Raw genomic sequence first — 13899 nt, 5'->3', positions numbered from 1 at the left:
CTTTCACCAGGTGCAAAGGCAGCGAAATGCTGCCCAGGCGCACCTTGCAAATCTCTGCGCCCATGCGCGTGCAAAGCGGGGGTGGGATACTCAATTTATGTCAGCCCCATCGCCCCACTCTGCTGCCCATTCACCCCCCTCTTCCCATTCCAACTGGAAGTCTGTCCTTGCAGAGCCCAGGAAAACCCACTGCAAGCAGCTCAGAAGCGCCTTTCAATGAGCCAGCCCATGAATTAAATCCCCTTCCACTGGATACACCGTGCACAGGTCTGATTTCCGGCCCAGCTGGAGCAAGGGCAGCCAGTCACACATCCCTTAATAACGGAGCAAAGTTCAGTGTAATAAATACATTGAAAACAAACCGTTAGCTGGACAGAAAGAAGCCTGGTTGCGAAAGCACTTGAAGAATAAGCCGCTGAAGGAAGAGATTCCCTCTTCCAAAACCTGCCAGCAAAACTCCCCAGTCTATTGATTGCCAGCTACCCGGACACCGGTGGTGGTGGCCAGGTTGTGACGCGGCTCAGTGCTGCCAGCTCCCTCGGTGTTCTCGCATCTCATGCTTTTCGCTGTTTTCCTTAAAGGCTCAGCTCTGGGACGCGGGAGGATGTGAAAATCTCAGCTTCCATGTGTAAGGAAGCCAGGGCTGCGGAACAAAGCCTGAGGATCTGACTCCTGGGCTGTACCAGGCCAGAAGATCAGTACGATGAACCAGTGATGTGTTATTTTTAACAGGATGATTTTTTCAAGCTGATCTCACCAGGGGTTTTTTTGGGGTGGGGGGAGGGGACGGTTTTTTTTTGGGGGGGGGGGATTTTTAAACACCTGGGCTTGGCAATCATGCGAACATTCCACAAGCCCCACCTGCGGGGTGAAGGTCAAGAACTGGGCCTGGCTTCATCCCTGCATCTCGGGTGACCAGATGTCCCGATTTTATAGGGACAGTCCCGATATTTGGGGCTTTTTCTTCTATAGGCTCCTATTACCCCCCCCATCCCGATTTTTCACGCTAGCTGTCGGTGTCATTCCACTGATTTCAGCACCATTGCACTGGTGTTCGGTTGCAGTGATGCAGTAACGGCTCAGGCCCTTGATTTCCATTATAAGCCTGCCTGTGAACCGCCCAAACGAAGCCATTTTGCACCCGGCTTGTTGCCAGCAGAGAAAGTGGTGCCCAAATTCAAGGCAATTCCAGCAGACCCGTGTTCCGATGCAGGATTTGGGAGAAACCAGGTTGAATCTCAGTTTTAAAATTCATCGAAGGCGGGTACGCTGCGGCTCATCCCACGAGCAACTCACCTGAGAAGCTTCACGGGACGCTCATTTGGAAGCGCGTCCAGTGATCGTGGGAAAGCCTCCGTTTCGCAGTGGGGAGAGGCAGAGCTGGGAGGCTATTCACTCGCAGATTGGGACTGTCCGAATAATCCCTTGGGGGTCTTATAAAACTTAGCAAAGGGCCTTGTCTTCCATTGTTTTTAGCCCTTTTCCCCATTCAAAGAGCTTTCCAAGTGGAGCCCTTTGCTCTCCCTAAGCCCCGCTCGCCCAGCCCTGCTAAGGGACGTCAATAATTCCTCTATTGTCCCTGTTTTATAGATAGGGAAACCGAGGCATGGAAATGTAGGAATAGAACCTAGGAGTGCTGAATCCCCGCCCCCCTGCTCTGATCACTAGGTAACACTGCCTTTAAGATCAACAGCCTTCCTCTGGTTGGCTGGAAAACACCCAGCAAGTCTGCGCTCTGCACCAATCCGAATGAGGAAATCCGAGCACCTGTCACTTGAGCGTGGGCATGAAGCCACCAACTCGGATGGCTGAACTTCCAGGAGCCCGGCGGTGGGACAAGAAACAAACCCTTTGGGACAGAGCCATTGTCACAGGACCGATGCCTCCTGCTTCGAAAAGAAACATCTCCGTGTTCGCTGGCAGTTCAGACAGGGCTCGGAGCGAACGCAAGCCGGGTAATAAGGTGGCCATTAGAAGCTATGATAGAGATCTCCAGGGCCACCGAAGAAGCAGATTAGGAAGTGGTTACAGAGATAAGGGTGGCCCTGCGGGAAAGCCAGGACTTTGATCGGGGTAATTGCCCGCAGTGAGCAGAGCTGCAATGCTAATGCCAGGCGCAGGGATACCGGGAATGCCATACATTCTGTACAGTGCACGGAAGCTTTATGGGGCTGCAACGCACCAGAGACTCAGAACCTGGCTGTGCGGACGCACCCGATGCTGTGCTCACCTTCCCTCCCTGCCCCACGGCGCAGTCGGACAAAGAGCTGCTCGCGCAGCGTGGCTTCACCAAGCCCCCTGCCGTGCAGGGCCACAGATGCAACTGGTGCTGGGCAAAGGCTCGGAGGCATATGAAGAAGTGACAATACCCCAGATCCATGCTCCACACCCCGTGGGTTGGACTCAGCGGGGGCGTCAATGCACGTCAGTCCAGTACCACCTGCCTAAAACCAGCGGGAGAGCAGCAGCAGGCCCACGTCGTGTAGACAGATAAAACAGTGTGCGAAGACAATACCACCTCCAAGTGTGTGCAGGAGAGAGAGAGTCAGCAGAGCAGCAAGCTTTTCGCAGATGGCGTTTGATCACTTCAGCTCCGTTAAACTTCCTTGGACTTTACAGGCCAGATCCTCCGCTGACCTAAATCAACATCACTGTAGGGAAGTCACTTGGGGATCTGGCCCCATACAGTTAACTTAAGCACCCATCTGAGCAGAGTTTGGAGCAGGGAAAGGACGGAGCGGTGGTATTTTACCCAGCTCCAGCTGCAATCCCAGCGCAGCCAAAAGCTTCTGCTGAAAGGCTCAGCACTGAAAGAGCAAAGACATTCGAACAGGTCCTTCGCCATTCGGGCTCAGAGCATTTGAGATGCGTGGGGCAGTTGACGTGATGGCGTCTGGGGCCAAGTTAACTCGTGGTGCAACTCCGCTGAAGTTACACTGGGGATGGAGCTGGCAATACGCAGGCAGCCCCAGGCACCGGGCGATGCCCCAGCTCATGCCGGGAAGGCGGTGCTCCCAGAAGAGACGTGCTTTTGGTTTTAACCTCCTTTACTGCAGCGTTGCAGTGGGAGCTCATGTTCAGCTGATTATCCACCCCCAGCACCCTCACTGCTTCCCAGCATAGTCCCCCACCCTGTGAACACAGCTACATGCTCTGGTCTGAGAGGCTGGACTCCTCATTTGGCCATATTCAAACACATGGGGTTTGCTTGCCCCCAGTTTACCAGATTGCTCTGTATCAGTGACCTGTCCGCTTCATTATTTACCATCCCCCCTACCCTCTGGGTCATCTGCAAACTTTAGCAGTGATGATTTTCCTCCAGGTCATCGATAAAAATGTTAAATAGCGTAGAGCCAAGAACCGAGCCATGCGGGACCTCACTAGAAACACACCCATTCGACGAGGATTCCCCGTTTACAGTTACATTTTGAGACCTGTCGGTTCGCCACCTTTTAATCCATTTAATGTGTGCCGTGTTGACTGTGTATTGTTCTAGCTTCTTCATCAAAATGCCGCATGGTACCGAGTCAAATGCCTTACAGACGTCTAAGCGTATTATATCCGCGCTGCTACCTCTAGCAGCCAAACCTGTCACCTCATCCAGAAAAGATACCAAGTTAGTTTGACAAGATCTATGTTCTATAAACCCATGCTGGTTGGCATTAGCTATAGAACCCGATTGTAATTCTTTATTGAGTCCTGTACCAGTGTTTTGCCCAGGACTGACATCAAGCTGACAAGCCTATCATTACCTGGGTCATCCCCTATACTCTTTTAAACTATTGGCAACAACGTTAGCTTTCTTCCCGTCTTTGGAAACTTCCCCAGTGCTCAAAGACGGATTGAAAATCGACACGAACTGCCCAGAGATCTCCAGCTCTTTTAAAACTCTTGAGCTGCAGATTAAAAAAGGTCTAACTTTAGTAGCTGAATTACTGAATCTGAATCTTCCTGAATTACTGTTGTAATGGAAAATATTTCATCATCATATGCTAGGAATACATTATCCTACTTTTTCCCCAAATATAGGACAGAAATATTTCGTGAACACTTCTGCCTCTTCTGCATTATTATTGACAATTCTACCATTTCCTTCTAGTCACGGACTAATACCATTGTTGGGATTTCTTTTATTCCTAATATACTTAAAAAAACTCCATGTCGTCCTTAACTCTGGTGGCCATTCATTTCTCATTGTGTCCTTTTGCTTCCCTGATCAATTTTCTGCAGTTCCTAGCTTCTAATTTATATTCATTACTGTGATGAAGCAGGGGGCTTTCTTGTTGTTTTCAACGGTTTGCATGCAGAGGGCGTGGGACTCAGTTTCCTTGTATGTTACTGGTTTAACGAGGTGGTAGGAGAGGGAGTTTGCTGTTACAGAGGGGCAGTGAATGGCCTGGAGAATGGGTACCCCAGCGACTGGTGACCTGGTGACTGGGAGGCCCCGCTCGGGAGTCACAGCCGGTTCTGGCCAGTGGGAGAACAATGGGCTGCGGAGAGAGGACCCTGGTGACCTAACCAGCCAGTTCCAGCCAGAGGGGAAACAAAGGATGGATCAGAGGAGAGGCTGAGAGGAGAGGAGGCCCAGGCAGCCTGTTTACCTGGAACAGGAGACAAAGGACGGAGGCAGGACTTGGGGGACGGTAATATCAGATGCCCAGCTGGAAGGAGGGGGTTCTGGGCTGGGAGGAGAGAGCAGCCAGAACCCACCTGGAGGCTGGGGAGACCTAGACGTACTGTGCTGAGGGATGCCAGGCCTGAGGCTGTGCTGGGTTCGGACGCTCAATAAGCCCTCCTGTGTTACGCTGGCTGAGAGTCGCTCCGGGCTAGAGAACAGGGGGGCATTATTCCCTCTGGGTGTAGAGGCCCGGGGGTCCAGAGTGAGTGGACTCCCTGAGGGGGCCCACGGAGAGAGACAGGCTTGCAAAGGCTTAGAGAGGTGAGGTTCCAGGAGGTGGAGGGGCCAACAGCTTAACCCCAGAGAAGGTTGAAGGGGGTTCCTCCCAGGGACCGTACAGAGCCAGGAGAGAGCACGAGTCCTGCGAGTCCATGACAATTGCTATCAGCTGTCCCACTAGTATCCCAGAGAAGGGGAGTGGAGAGGGAGGGACCCAGGCCCACCCTCTGCTCCGGGTCCCAGCCCAGGGGCCCTAAGGACAGCAGCAAACCACTTGAACTAGCGATTCCTTCCCCTGGGCTACTTCCCTCTCCGGCCCTTCAGCTTGTGGGGCTTCCTGCCCTCTCTCTGCTTGGGCCAGGTTTCTCCCAACCCCTTGTGTCTGTGGAGTCCCTCTGCTCTGCACAAGCCGGGTTTCCCTTTACCTCGGGTCTTGGTCTTCTGGCCTGCCACAGCACTTCTCCAAACTCTCCTCTGCTTCCCTCCAAACTGCTCTCCTTCAGACTGCTCTCTGCTCCAACACCAACCACCCTGCTTCAACTTCTCCAGCTGTCTGAATGAAGGAGGGGGGTTTTATCAGGTGACTGGCTTCAGGTGCTCTAATGAATCTATAGCAACCTCTCTTCCCTCTACAGGGAATAAGGCTCTCATCATCCTGGGACTTACATATCTCCCCTCCATCACCCTCCTGCTGCCCTCTGGCCATGCCGTATTGCAATATATATATATATATAGCTGCTTTCACTTCCTCTCTAAGCCAAGATGTGTTTTTAACCCACATAGCCTTCTTTCCCAATTTTTCTGTCTCCTGGATTGGCTGTGCTAATGGCAGGATGATCAGGGACTTTAGAGTGCAGATTGTCAGATCAAAGTGAAAGCTTTTTTTACAATGGCTAGCCCAATCCGGGTTTACCGTGGTTCTTCCCATTTATACTACCCACCTGATCCCCTCTCAACAGCACATCCTGGGATAAGAGGGAAGGTGCTCTCATGGATCAGTAACTGTTTAAAAGACAGGAAACAAAGGGAGGAATAAATGGTCAGTTTTCACAGTGGAGTCTCCCAGGGGTCTGTACTGGGCCCGGTATTGTAAAACATATTCATAAATGATCTGGAAAAAGGGGTAAACAGTGAGGAAGCAAGGTTTGCAGATGGGAAAAATTACTTAAGATAGTTAGGGCCAAAGCAGACTGCGAAGAGTTACAAAGGGATCTCACAAAACCGGGTGACTGGGCAACAAAATGGCAGATGAAATTCAAGGTTGATAAATGCAAAGGAATGAACACTGGAAAACATAATCCCAACTAGACATATAAAATGATGGGGTCTAAATGAGCTGTTATCACTCAAGAAGGAGATCTAGGAGTCATTGTGGACAGTTATCAGAAAACATCCACTCGATGTGCTGCGGCAGTCCAAAAAGCGAACTGAAAGTTGGGAATCATTAAGAAAGGGAGAGATAGTAAGACAGAAAATATCCTATTGCCTCTATGTAAATCCATGGGACGCCCACAGCTTGAATACTGCCTGCACTTATTGCTGCCATGTCTCTAAAAAGAGATATTGGAACTGGAAAAGGTTCAGAAAAGGGCAACACAAATGAGTAGGGGGATGGAACGGCTTCCGTCTGAGGAGAGGTTAATAAGACTGGGACTTTTCAACTTGGAAAAGAGACGATTAAGGGGGGATATGCTAGAGGTCTGTACAATCATGACTGGTGTGGAGAAAGGGAATAAGGAAGTGTTATTTGCCCCTTCTCATAACACAAGAACCAGGGGTCACACAAGGAAATGAATAGGCAGCAGGTTGAAAACAAACAGAAGGGATTATTTCTTCACACAACGCACAGTCAGCCTGTGAAACTTGTTGCCCGGGGATGTTGGGAAAGTGTAACTGGATTCAAAAACAAACTAGATCAGTTCATGGAGGATGGGTCCATTGATGGTGATTATCCATGATGGGCAGGGATGCAACCTCATCCTCTTGGTGTCCCTAAACCTCTTATTGCCAGAACCTGGGAATGGAGGACAGGGGTTGGATCACTTGATAAGATGACCTGTTTTGTTCACTTCCTCTGAAGCACCTGGCATAGGCCACCATTGGAAGACAGGATACTGGGTTAGATGGACCACTGGTCTGCCCCAGTATGGCCGTTCCTATGTTTTTATGTTCTAAGTCTTCATAACTCCTTGCGTTTAATTTAAATTTTGCCTCCCCTCCATATTCTTGAATTAAAGCCACCAGAAAAATGGCACCTCTGTAGACCAAACTGCTAAAACTCACCCCAGAGAGCAATGGTTTGAGACAGTTACAAACCGTAACCCACTGAAAATACAAGTGTTGTCCCAGCCACCTCCGTTAGTAGGAGTGGAGTATTGCACAGAGAAATACAAGCCGCAAAGCCCAAAGCGTCAACGTGTTGGGGATCCCAATTCCATCATCTCAACAAAGCCTTCCTTGAACGAGCGCCCTTGATGTCCAACACGAGCAGCTGACCCTTGCCTCCCCCAGGAGATGCCAGCTTTGTCTCTTAGAGCCTGATGCACAGAAGACGGATCCTAAATTATTCCTTTACCACTGGAGTCGTCCAACCAAATGCTGACCTGGCTCAGCATGGCGCTCTTTTTAAACCAGCAGAGACATGGGGCACCAGAGCAGTAGTTTGCAATAGGTTAATAGATTCCAAGGCCGGAAGGGACCACTGTGATCATCTCGTCTGACCTGCTGTATAACACGGGCCAGAGACCTGCCCCACAGTAAGTCCCAGGGCAAAGCTTTTAGAAAAACAGCCAGTCTTGAGTTCAACGTTGTCAGTGACGGAGAATCCACCACGACCCTTGGGGAATTGTTCCAATGGTTAATTGCTCTCACTGTTAAAAGTGGACGCCTTATATCCTGAACATGTCTAGCTTCAGCTTCCAGCGATTGGATCCTGTTAGACCTTTCTCTGCTAGACCGAAGAGCTCATTACTAAATATTTGTTCTCCATGTAGGTACTTAAAAACTGTGATCAGGTCACCCCTTAACCTTCTCCTTGTTAAGCTAAATACAGTGAGCTCCTTGAGTCTGTCACTATAAGGTATGTTTGCTAATCTTTTAATCATTCTTGTGGCTCTTCATAGAATATCAGGGTTGGAAGGGACCTCAGGAGGTCATCTAGTCCAACCCTGACCAATCCCCAATTTTTGCCCCAGATCCCTAAATGGCCCCCTCAAGGATTGAACTCACAACCCTGGGGTTAGCAGGCTAATGCTCAAACCACTGAGCTATCCCTCCCCCTCTGAACTGTCTCCAATTTCTCAACATCCTTCTTGAATTGTGGGCACTGTTCCCTCTAAGCTGTGTGCATGTGTGCGCCCACACAGATCCTAAAGGCCGCGCACACGGCAAAACACCGCGTGCACAAAAATTTGCACAGAAGAAATTTTTTGCACACACGGCCTGTCAAAAATTAGAGGGAACGTTGATTGTGGGCACCAGCACTGGACACAGGATTCCAGCAGGGGTCGCACCAATGCCAAATAGAGAGGTCAAATAACCTCTCCACTCCTACTTGAGACTCCCCTGCTTAGGCATCCCCTGATCACATTAACATTTTTGGCCACAGCATCACACTGGAAGCCCAGCTTCAGCTGATTAGTCACCATGTCCCACAAATCTTTTTCATAGTCACTGCTACTTAGCTACCCACTGCTTCATCAATTGCAACCGACTAGGAAGGGGGTATTCTTTCTGCCCCAGGATGGAATGATGGCTCTTCTGCTTGATTTTGCTCGATCTTCAGTTTTACAATGCTACGAGGCAAAAGACAAGGCAAGGAGGGGTATTACTTCCAGAGAAAGGGTGCTGGGTAGTGGTCTCTTCAAACAGGCACTGGTTCTTTAAAGGGGCTAGACTCGTGTGGTAAGACAAATCCAGATCTCTAGGTCTGAAACGCGGCCGTGTCCCCAACTCCTTTCATCCATCTCCAGAGGTTACAGTCAGATATCTACACTGGCAAAAACCAGAGCCAATCCTGAAGCCTAGGACACCCCATGTGGTCCAGTACAAGCATCGCGCCACAGAGCCATGTTAAATCATCACAGACTAGGCATGAGCAGCATATGAGGTATTAAAAAAAAACAGTGTTCTTTGAAAGCTAGATTTCTTTAATCAAGGCCAAACATTCTTTCCCTGCAGGACCAAAAGAACACGTACTAAAGAAGGTCAGAATTTGTTCTGTAATCAGCACAGCACAAAACACGTGGGAATGAGAACCCCCAACAACTGAAAACTCCTCATTCTGCAAAAGGACGTAACTCAAAAGCACCAGCTGGCTTTTTCCAAACTTCATGAAAATTTTCCTCTGCAAAGGTCATTGACGACGATGATTATTCTTAAAGGTTTGAGACTACAAGTCCCACTATGCCACACTTAACTCTTTGAGGACACTGTAAATGGATGGCACTGGGCTAGAATTTAGCATCTGCACAGATTTCATCCCTCGATCTCAAAGTGTTTTTCAAAGAAGGGTAAGTGTTGGCACTGGCTGGAAATTTTCTGGTTTTCCATCAGGAAATGCCATTTCATGGCAGCCAAAACTTTCCAGGGGAATGGGTCAGTTTCATTTTGAAAATTAAATAAAAAAAAAAATTTGAAACAGAATGTTCCAATGCCCTTTCCAGCTGATCAGAATGGAACATTGCCCCTGGTTGTTATTTAAAACTTGATTTTAGTTGATAAATTATAACACAGTTTTTAAATGTCCTAATCAGAACAAAGCTGTTTGATCTTCACAGAACAAAGCGTGTCAGTTGTCCTGACGTGAATTCTTTTTCCGAAAATTCCATTTTGTGGAAAATTTTGAAATGTTTTGGTTTTCTTCCAGTTTGGAAAGAAAACAAATTTCAAAATGGCAGCACGTCTGACTTCCAACCACCTCTATTCAGTGTCATTACCCCCACGTCACAAGTGGGGAAACTGAGGCACAGAAAGGGGAAAGTGACTTGCTGAAGGACACACAGTGAGTCAGTGGCAGAGACAAACAATGCTCGGTTCTCCAGACTCCCAGTCTGGTGTCAGACCCACTGGGCCACACAAACAGTTTTATACCAACTCAACCTCAATGATAGTGCAGCTACCATTATTTAGAGCTTAGCCTGTATTCTGGGTGCACACAAAGCTCCCACTGGCTTCAATGGGAGCTCTTGGTGTGTGAAGAATGCTGGTCTTAGCCCTTTAAAAAACCTGCTGTGCCCCACCCCAGAGGTGGCTGCATTTCAGTGGTGGCAAATGGTCTCTGTGCAGCACAGCTGGGTGACTGTTGAACAGCTGCTGTGCCCCACCCCAGAGGTGGCTGCCTTTCAGTGGTGGCAAATGATCTCTGTGCAGCACAGCTGGGTGACTGTTGAACAGCTGCTGTGCCTCACCCCAGAGGTGGCTGCCTTTCAGTGGTGGGTGAGCATAAATCTTACCCGAGATGAACAAGAGGAGACATGATATATAGCAAGTAATGAATGGGACAGGAGAAGTGAATGAGTACTGGCAGTTGCCTTGGCTCATAACACAAAAACAAGGGGCTCTCAAAGTAACCAAAATGTGTCACGTTCAACACAGAGCAAAGGACACACTTTTGCACAACACTGAGCGGGCCTGTGGAACCCACTGCCATAGGACAGCACTATGGCCAAATGCTTAGCAGGATTTAAACAAGGGATTGGGCATTTATGTGGGTACTGAGAACATCTAGAGTTAGAAGAATTCACACACAACCAAGAATTTGGAAGGGTTAGTTATCAACCTCCCTGCTTCAGGGCATAAGCCGAGACCTCTCACTACTGTGTGGCAGGAAGAAACTTTCCCAGTGGTTACTCCCTAACAACCCATTGCAGAGATCTTTGCACCTTCCTCTGAGCCACTGAGTGCTACACAGGGCATGGAACCGAGGGACCTGGGATCTGCTCCTGTCCGATGGTTCCTATCAAAGCCGCACAAGTTTCTGCCAGTTCTTTCAGGAAGCTGATTTCCAAGGGACAAGAAATGCTGGTCCAGAGAGAAGTGTGTCAGGCAAAAGAACTCTACCACAGGAAGGAACAGACACTGTCAGTGGAGTGTTTATGGGAAGTCTCCCTGGTAGGGAGAAATGGATTGCGAGATCAGTAACGGTAATAAATGTAAGCAATTTAAAAGGGTAATTAGAGGAGGAGGGAACGCATGCAGCGCCCAGCTGAACAGATGACTCCTGCTGACAGTCAAAGGCTGCCGGAGCGTATTCCCAGCTGGCCAAGGAGGAAAGCGGAAAACCAGGCAGCTGAGACAGTGGAGGACAGTTGTGGGGGGAAGATGGGCAGATTTGTCAAACCTCTGTAGACACTGTCCCGAGGGTGAGGGGAGAGGATGGCAGGACCCCAGATCTCCAGGATGGGCTGGAGAGGGGGAGGCCAACGGGCAGCTAAACACAGCCCCTGGGTGTTAACCACACAGATGAACAACACAGATGTGCAGCCGGTGAGGGCTATGGTTCCCAGCACGCAATGCTCCACTGGGAGCCGAGACATGCCTGGCCACTTGGATCCAGGCAACACTGTGCATGCTGCGGCCTGCACCTCTGTACCCAAGAGGAGGCCAGCTGCAACCTGCTCTGTTTAATGCAAATTAGAGGCCCCATGCTGCAAGCTACCATCTGCTTCCTGCAAGATGCTGGGCACCCTGGCTTCTGTTGCCCTCCGGAAGGAAGGAGCCGCCCAGCCCTGTGAGGTACTGGATGGAAGTCATGGCCCTGCGGGGTCTGTGCATTGAACTCCTTGGCTTGGGTTGCCCCAGGGTTCGATATTGTAATGATGGAAACCGCTAGGGAAAAGACTGTCTAGAGTAGACATGGGACCCAACCCTGAATAGCCAGGCTTGCTACAGGAGGGATCCTGTCCCCACCCCATGGATCGGAACAGAGCCACTCTGGCACCCTAAGCTACCAGCCGCCCCATGGCTGCTGCACTTCAGTGTGGGGGGGGCCAGTATAGTTGCAGAGCCACAAATCAGCCAGCCTGGCTCTCCACCTGCCCCACCCCCCGCATAGCCAGGCTGGAAAGGCCCCCCAGAGGGCATGTGTGTTAGTGGAGCGGGGTGAATGAGGAGAGGGAAGCAGAGGGCAGGGAAGGGGCTGGTAGGGGGAAAGAGGGGAGTGGGAGAAGGAAAGAACGAAGCCAGCCAGGAGGGAGGAGCTCAGGCAGCCGCACCGTGGAGACGTAGGGCTGATAATTGGTGTGAGTCCATCCCCGTGTGCTCCCGCTCCAGAGGAAAACACGACACAGCTTAGCAGGATTTGGGACAACTGGCTGCCCACTCAGCAGGCTGGGGCAGGGCTAAGGGGCATCGTCAGGGTGTGTGTGTGGAGGGGTACAGGACTGGAACGGGGGGGGCTGCGGGTCAGGACTGCAGGGCGTTGGCACAGCGGGGCGGCACTGGGACAGCAGGGGGCGCTGCAGCTAAGGGTTGAGGTGCCCTGGCAGGTTGGTTTGGAGCCGGAACAGGTGCTATTCCAGCTCCTGATTGAGGCCTGCCCCACGTCTGACCTCACTGTCGCTGTCTGCACGATGGCTGCATGCCAGCCCACCTGCAGAGCTCGGAGCCACCCGCCACCTCCGGGGGTTTTAACACCACATCGAAGAATCCTGCTCTGAGCCGGATTCCATGACAGAGGGTTAAAAACACCAGTCTCCTGTCTACACCAGGGCTCACGGGGCTGCTAACGCTGGTGGAGTTCGGCAGGGGGTAGCCAAAGGGGGGAACACTCAGGCAACTTCCCTAGTGCGGACGGGGCCACTGCGTCTGCCACGAATCCCTCCCTTTCCTGGGACCAAAGGAAGATCGAAGACCACAACAGTGGGAGGGAAAACATCAGAAGTGGGTTGTTTTTTTACGGGGCTTGGTAGCAAAACAAGACCCTTGCGCGAGTGACGGCCAAGGCGGCTTTATTCTAAGGGATGATCATCTTCGAACTCCTTGGAGCCGTTTGCAGAGATAACCCTCGGTGGAACAAGGCAAATGCAGACAATGTGAGGTCATTTTCAATTGGAGCTTAATGAGGTTCTGCAACCAAGACGGCCCGGGCAGACAACGCGTCCTCAGCCAAAGGGATGTCCTAAATCAACCCCACAACAGGGAGATTTGCTTCAACACAGGAGCTCACAAAGAGCTGCCAACGGAGTCTTTAAAAAAGAGCAGTTTAGAGTAGATGAGACTAGACCTGGCCTGGGTTGCAGCAACATCATCTGGAATCCGGAAGGGACTTGCTCCCGGCTCTGGATCCAGTTTGCTCACTAACACCCCAGGCGCCTGGCACCTGATTCTACTCCAGATTTTGCAGCGGTGTAAATCAGGAGTGGCTCAACCGGAGTCACACCGGTGTAAAAATGGGGGTCAGAAATGAATCCGGACGCTGGAATTGGCCCTTCCTCGCTGCATCAAACTGCACCAATCTGCATCTGGTTCAGAAGCAGTCTTGCACCGGATTCTGTTCAGACTGACGCCGCGGTACATCAGGAGCAACTGCACGGGAGCCCAGAGGCGCTACAGGAGCCTAAAACAGGCGTGAGATCCCATTCAAGCCTGCCCGGCAGCAAATGGGCCAAATCACTGCTGAGTTGGGGGTTGGGGCTCTTGCCTGCTAACTTCCCCGGCTGAGAAGAGCCATGCCCGGGTGGGGGAGGGCGCGAGGTCCCACTTTGGGAATCGCTTCTGCTTCCACACGACACCTTTTAAAAATACCCAGGAGGGAGGAACCCTCCGCAGCCCCAGCAACAACAAAAGCCAAGCCCCGGGGAGTGGAAAGCCGCCCCCCCCCCCCGCCCCGCCTTTGTTTTCATGCCTTGCTGAATGGCAAAACAAGCGGCGAATTTGCAAACAATCCGCCCCCCCTCCCCTTTTTGCACGCTTGCAAATTGCAAAACAAGTGCGTGCGTGTGTGTGTGTGTTGTCACCGTGCAGAAAACCCAGCCCCAGAGCAAAACGCAGCCTGGAGTTTC

The 13899-nt window shown here is 50.9% G+C and overlaps 1 protein-coding gene across 1 annotated transcript in view; it reads right to left on the bottom strand.

The window, feature by feature from the left end:
- Window positions 1–13899, bottom strand: part of KCNK3 (potassium two pore domain channel subfamily K member 3) — a 91113-nt gene that overhangs the window by 74541 nt on the left and 2673 nt on the right. The window lies entirely within an intron of this gene.

This window comes from Caretta caretta, chromosome 3 (assembly GCF_965140235.1).
Source record: "Caretta caretta isolate rCarCar2 chromosome 3, rCarCar1.hap1, whole genome shotgun sequence".
Taxonomy (NCBI): Eukaryota; Metazoa; Chordata; order Testudines; family Cheloniidae; genus Caretta; species Caretta caretta.
Note: the sequence above shows the minus strand (reverse complement) of the source record. Positions and strands in the feature narration are given on the sequence as shown.